Source organism: Perognathus longimembris, chromosome 16 (genome assembly GCF_023159225.1).
Source record: "Perognathus longimembris pacificus isolate PPM17 chromosome 16, ASM2315922v1, whole genome shotgun sequence".
NCBI lineage: Eukaryota > Metazoa > Chordata > Mammalia > Rodentia > Heteromyidae > Perognathus > Perognathus longimembris.
The window spans coordinates 40,109,150-40,116,645 of record NC_063176.1 but is presented as its reverse complement, the minus strand read 5'-3'; the positions used below and the strand labels follow the sequence as shown (position 1 = coordinate 40,116,645).

Here is a 7,496-nt window from a genome sequence, read left to right as displayed (position 1 = left end):
GCACAAGGAAAGAAGCTGTGTATTATATTATTTGGTAGCTAAACTACTATTTTAAATTAATATCTGAAAGTTTTGTAAAATATTAGATTTACAAATTTGAATGCTGTAGCACCTGAGAATTTAGATTATGCTGTAAAAATTAAGTTTTAAAGTAATTTTCAATTATCAATTGAAATATCTTTTGTAAACATTCCAAGAATTACTTTTACTATTTTATTGTAGCTATTACAATAATGTGTTACATTCCTGTAGTACATTAGTTATCAGAAGACAAGTAACTTCAAACCAGCAAAGAAAAAAATCAACTAATCATTTAATATTCTGAATTACTAGTTAATTTTGAAAAAAATACTTTACCACATGTTACAATTTTATCAGGAGTAAAAATGGAATATAATAGCCATTGAAAGCTTTTGTGATGATTTGAAAAAGGAATTAAGTTATAATATTTGCAAAAAGATGAATAGAAAAAGGAATGTAATTATAATCTTTGCAAAAGGATGCATGTTCAATAAGATTTAAAAAAAAACACTGTCCATTTTGGAGGCTCTTGGATTTGAGATGACAATAATAAGTCTAAGACTTAAGGGTAACTTTAGTAAAATGAGTTCCTTATATTGCTTAACAATTTTGAAAAATCCACTGGTTAAAATGAACTGCATGTGATCAAAATGAAAATTGGTGGTCAGTTTTTCTTTATTATTTAATGCTCAGAAAGACACATCTGTTTTATGTTTTATAGTGTTAATAGTTCCCTATAATCTCATTAGCCTTTTCTTAATCATTATGACTTTTTATAGTAATTGAATCTGCTTAAATTCTAACAAAAAATCCTCAAATTAAATGTAATTTTATTGAAGAGATATTTCATTCTCTTGTATTTTTATGGAAAAAAATAGTAACTCAATGCGTTGACATATGATCAATTACATAGCTGCCCCAAGAGCTGCAATCATGCTTATTACATGATTGTTTTGAGAAGTTAGGCTGTGCTTTTCAGAAGTTAAAGTTTATATATGTAATTGCACATGCATTTATCAATAATTTAATGGTGACACTAAACATTGCTATAAATAAACCTATTTCTTACTGTTGCGAGATCTTACATTTACTTATCTTGATTAGAAGGAAAAGCACATTTCAAAAACTTCAACTTAGCCTTCCATAATATAATAACTCAGCATGTTTTCCATGAATAGTGATTCAAATACTGACTTTGCTGCTAGTAGGTAAGTGTAAAAAATGTGGAATCCAGGATCAGTGTGCGTGCTGATTCTGCCTACATAATTCTATAACATAGCCCTGTGAGCAGTTGACTACTGGAGAAGATAGATTAATTCATTTCTCAGAGGGACATTTCACAAGTGTCTTTCATTAAGGGATCCAACCAGTTCCACAGTAATTGGCACCCAGACAAAACCTGGTTTGAATGAAGATTCTAAACTAAGGGCAAAGATTCTTCATTGGAATATTTGCCCCAGAATTCTGTTTCACCTTTTGTACCCTTGTTTAAGGGTCAGTAACAATTTGGGAGTAAAGACACTGTATTAACTATCTCCACAAGTCTTCATGACAATTTCTCATTTTTTCAGTCTGTGTGGCTAGTGCCATAGTTATGGTTTCTTATCTGGAGGTTAAGGTATCCTTGGTTTCTATCAGTTTGAATCTATTAATTTTATTTGGCTAACAATGAGACCTACTCTGCAACTGCATCTTATCTGACATATAAAAGACAATAATGTCAGTATTGTTCAGGTACAGATTTTATTGGATGGTCTTTGGGAAGGGTGTGTTTTTGTGGGTGATCCTATAAAATATCTGTAAGCTCTTTCTATATACCATTACAATATTCTTATTTTAATATCATTTCTTTCCTACTTTTCTCATCTGACTAAGAAGCTTGGAGAGTTCTTTTTCACCAAGCTACAAAGAACCACTTTTGGTAAACTTTCTCCAAATGCCGCCATTTCAACTCCATCCAGTTGTCTCCAGGAGTTCAGATTCTTGATTTTGTAATCATATATTCTAAACTACAGACAAAGCATATAAAATCCTATCTCAGCAATAACTCTGTTGGCCCCAAACAGTACAAGTTGAGCATTCCCTACCATGTTTTTGTTCATATGCTCCTTATCTTAGCTTATTTTATTAAGCTAAGCATTCCTCTATTAGCATATGCTATAAATAAGTCTGGTTATGAAGAACACAACCTCTAAGGGAACCAAATGTTTCTTAAGGTCTGTGATAACTAATCAAATAATGTCCTTAGGTATTCCTTACATATGGTCCTAGTTGATATGTTATAGACAAATTTTGTCAGAAGAAAGTCCTAATATTTTAATATAATAAATCTGTGAACATTAAAATGTATCCAGAAGTCTCTTACCGTCTCTAGTCTGATAGTCAGTAGTTTCTACTCTTGACTGAATCAATCCTGATTTCTCCTAGTCATTATCTGTTAACCATAGTAAGTCTCCCATTGTTCTTCTTTGAGTTATTTCAAATTTTGTTTACATTTTTCATTCCCCCTAATATTTAAAATGCCATTGTTACTGCACTTGAAAAGCTGAAGTTTTCCATCATAACCCCAATTACCTATAAAAAATAATCCAGAACCATTAAAGTAACATATTGGTGTTCCATTTTACTAATATTTCCTTCACCATTCAAGATGGTATATGCTTTTTCCACCAGGAAATTCATATACTAATCATCATTTTTCATTTGCCTCTTAGTAAACTTTACATTGATATAAACCCAACACTTGGCAGTCACTGAGAAAAATAGATTTTCAAGATATATGGTAGGAAGAAAACAAAAGGATAGTCTGACACCCATGGTGGGGAATTTTGAGGAAGAAGATAATTGGATGTGCCATTATCCTAGCATAGTTGTAGCTGAGCCACTGACTTCTGTTGGAAGCTCCTATATTTCCCTGTAGATGTGTCTGTTTATGTGACCCTGTTTTCTCAGACATTGTATGGGAAAAGCCTGAGGATTGCAGAACTTCAGTGGGAATTTAGTGTTGTATCTGAAGGTACAACAACTGGAATCATCATAAAGTACACACTTCACAGCAGGTCTGAGAGACACATTGCCACAGAAGTGGCCGACATATTTCCACATTTTTTGTATAATGTTATGGACTTTCCACGCATGTGTTCATGAGAGTATTAGTGACTTGGGCACACACAGGCAGAAGAATGGCTGTTAGGACTACAGATCAAAAAGAAATGAAAACACGCATAGAGCAAGCTCATGAAAGAGACAGCAGATGTGGTCCCAAATGCATTTCTCTTACCCCACAATATTTTCTAGCATCAACCTTGCTTACATCTTAAAGTCATCCACCTGTATGAAATGTTACTCGAAGGAGTAATTTGTCACTTTGAAATATTTTGTGTGAGAATTGGGAGAGGAAGACAATGCACCCAATGAATAAAACAGATATTTGTATTCTATCTCAGTGCAAAAAATAAAGATGTATTTTCCCCTCCGGAGTCATTGAGTCCTCATCTGTACATACTGTACCTTGCTAGCCTTATTTCACACTTCCAGTGTCTCTTCATTCATTTTTTAACTCTCTATTTGCTTCTTTTGTTCCTTTGCCTTTTCAATATTTTCTGCAAAACTTCCTATTTTCTTCATCCCTCTGGAGGATTGGCAAGAACAGAGCTGTATATTTATCCTGGGGAATGGAAAGCTAAGATTCAGGTACTAAGAAATATGCCCTGATACTGCTAAAATGCCAAGCTGTGCCTGGTTAATGACCTTTGGGATTGTGTATATGCCCCATACTCAGTCTATAAGTAGTTGTAGAGATCAGTTTTTTGAGATTAGTTTCTGTATGCCATGGGAAGAAGAAAGAAATCTTTCTTGAATTAGAGGTTGCTTAGTTCAGATATTCTGCTGATTTTGTGAAAATTGTTTTGTTGAGGATAATTTCTGAGTCTTATGGAAAACAAACTTGGGATCTTGCCACTGCCTGAATTTAGGAGAAATGTACCACCACAGTCAAAATTCTTACAAATATAAAGTTACAATTTAATATAAACTGTACCTTTCTACAGAGACTATGAAGTTTTAGAGTATGGACTTTTAAGTGAAAGTTTTAAAATACAAAAAAATAAAGATAGAGGGCTGGGAATATGCCCTAGTGGTAGAGTGCGTAACTCTCATACATGAAGCCCTGGGTTCTATTCCTCAGCACCACATATACAGAGAAAACCAGAAGTGGCATGGTGGCTCAAGTGGTAGAGTGCTAGCTTTGAGCAAAAAGAAGCCAGGGACAGTGCCCTGAGTTCAAGGCCCAGGACTGGCAAAAAGAAAGAAAGAAAAAAGAGATACAATCTATGCTCTTTGGTAGGAACAAAACTTCAGCATATACATCCCTTACTTAGCAGGAACTGGACAACAAATGGACTCAGTCCAGAAATTGACAACAAGCCTGAATTAAAAGACTTAGAGCTAATGTTCTGAGGACAATACTGAAAATACCAAAGACTTCAGCAAGTCGGGATAGGGAGCTAAGGCGATACAAGAAAAAAAAGTGATATTGTGGCCTCAGAGGAAAGCTGAACAAAATATTTTCCTTAGTTGTATTTAGTGTTCAGAGGGAAAAAATGTTCCCAGAAAGAGAAATGAGGAGTATAGGCAGTCACATTTGAGAATTAGTTACCGACTGAAAACTTCCTGTCAAAATACTTGCTGCACATTTTGAAATTCTCAATGCATTCCCAGTTCTTTTCTTTTTTTTTTTTCTGGAGGAAAGAAAGTTTTATTATCTTTATGTACAGAGGAATCAACATTGCACACTTAACCCAACTTGCTGGCCAGCTCCTTAGCCTTTGCCTTTTCCAGCTTTGCGATTCATGCCACGGATTTTGGACCCAGGACATTGCCTCCCCAGTGACGACGGATCTCATTATATCTGTCATTGTAGTTGGTCGTGATGGCCTCCACCAGCTTCGCCAGGGATCCTTTGTCTTCCGTGTTAACTTGAGTGAAGGCAACGGTAATGCACGTCTTCCTGTGCCTGAGGCGCCCCAGCCTGGCCTTCCCCTTAATGATGCCATAGGGAACACCCATCTTGCGGCACAGGGCAGGCAGGAACACAGTCAGCTCCATGGGGTCCACGTCATGTGCGATCACCGCAAGCTGAGCCTTCTTGTTCTCCCCCAGGGTAGTAACAGTGTTAACCCCTGCTCGAAGGACTGGAGGTCTCTTGGTGGGGACGTCTCCTTTGCCAGCAACTTTCTTCTCAGCTCGGGCCAACAGTCTCTGCTTCTTTATCTGCTTTGTCTCTGGCCTATTCTTGTGGGCCAGCTTAAGTAGCTGTGTAGCTAGCTATCTGGCGGTCCAAGGCCGGGGTAAACTGGTTAATCTCAGGAGGCACTTTAAGCCGATTGAATGGGATCGACCTTTGTCTTTGCAGCTGGATGTATCGGGACCATTTGAAAAAACGGGTGGACATCCTGTCCAATGCCTTTGGCCTCTTAGGCCTCTTTTTGAACAGAGGATTTACCAACTTCTTGGTCTCCTGCTTCTTCAGGACAGGAGGGGCTGGGGCCACCTTATTCTCCTTGGCCTTCTTTCCTTTCGGCATCTTGGGTGGCTCCATTCCCTGTTCTAATAGCACTCTGTACCTTCTTATTCCTCTCTGATTTACAAGCCAATCATCAACAATTTGTGATCTACCTCGCTCTATCCCATTCCCTCTGTCCTGTCAGCCTTTGGAAGGTACTCTTCCAACCCCAAATTCTAGCGGACATATGATAGCTGTTTTTGTCTTGCTATCTATGTCATTGCTCACAATGAATTCTAGATCTATCCACGTTATTTGCAAATGACAGAATTTCATCCTTGCTATAGCCAGCTAGCATGTCAGTGTGTAGATGTACTATGCGGTGTTTATTTATTTCGTAGTTGATGGACAGCTTGGTACCTTTCATTTATTACTAATTGTATATCATGCTTCAAGGAACATAAAAGAAAGATGCCTCTTCATACCTCAGTATTTATTTCAACAAATACTTCGATATTTATTTCAATTCCCTGGTGGGATTTTTGGGTCATACAACAGTTCTGCTTTTTAATTGGTTTGCAAAAATTCATAGTGTTTTCCCTAATGTTTGCACTAGCTTACATTCCCACTAACATTAATTGCCATTTTTCTCTACATTCTTGTCAGTTTTTGTTTCTTTTAGCCTTTTTTGATAATATCCTAGTCTTATTCAGATGAAATACTATTATTGCTTTATTGTTTTGGTTTATTTTTACACCTTGATTAGGGTTGACTGTCTTATGTTAGTCAGGGATTTGAGAGACAAACTACATTCGAGATGGGTGCTAGTGGCTCATGCCTGTAATTCTTACTACTCATGAGGCTGAAATCTGAGGCTCACACTTTTAAGCCATTTGAGGCACGAAAGTTCATATAACTCTTACCTACAATTGACCACCAGAGAGCTAGAAGTTGACCTGTGGCTTAAGTGGCACATTGCTAGCCTTGAGCAAATAAGGTTCAAGGACAGCAACCAGGACCTGAGTTCAATCCCTAGAATTCTCATCAATAACAAAACAACAACAAAAAACACATTCAAAATCACCAATTCGGTTTTGTAGAACAGAATGAAGGGAAATCATGTGGATTCCAGGAAAAGTCAGAGTTGAAGTACTCACCACTCGGAATCTGAATAAATTAAGTATAGAATAAATAGAAATGTAAAGGTATGCAAAATATGACCACCTGCAAGATATATGGGTTTGGGGCATAGACAAAGCCGAATAACCAGATATTAGAATATATTAGTGACACTTCCTTTACATTGTCAAAATACAATGCATACCTATAAACTACATGAAATGTAGCTTAAAAGTAAATTGCAGGACTGGGAATATGGCCTAGTGGCAAGAGTGCTTGTATAAATGAAACGCTGGGTTCGATTCCTCAGTACCACATATACAGAAAAAGCCACAAGTGACACTTCTGCTCAAGTGGCAGAGTGCTAGCCTTGAGCAAAAAGAAGCTGAGGACAGTGTTCAGGCCCTGAATCCAAACCCCAGGATTGGCAAAAATAAAATAAAAATAAATATAAATAAATAAATTGCACAGTGAATTGTATTGTAAGAACCTTTGCAAGAGTGTCAAACACTTCCACATAGCCAAATGTAATGGACATCTTTCCAAAGATACCTTCAGCTTCCTGATATTATTTGCCATAGGACAAAAGGAACTATTTGGATACATCGTAGAAATGTCATGAATTCATCTAGTTAAAGTGTGGAAGGACAGAGTAAAACTCAAAGCAAATAAGAATAAGGAAGGAATAGATACATGTTTCATAAGTTACCGATTTTTTTTTTTACATTACCTTGTCAAAACCTCAGTATAACTAAAGGGGAATTCTATCTCTTTGTGCACATTCTTTACACTGAAATGATAAATTCTAAAGTACCCAAATACTAGTAAGCTAAGAAACAATGTGCAGGAATAC

At 36.6% G+C, this 7,496-nt stretch overlaps 1 pseudogene; it reads right to left on the bottom strand.

Moving 5' to 3' along the window:
- Nucleotides 1–4,761: 4,761 nt before the first annotated feature.
- LOC125364573 lies at nt 4,762–5,611 on the bottom strand (annotated as a pseudogene).
- Between the last annotated feature and the right edge of the window lie 1,885 nt (nt 5,612–7,496).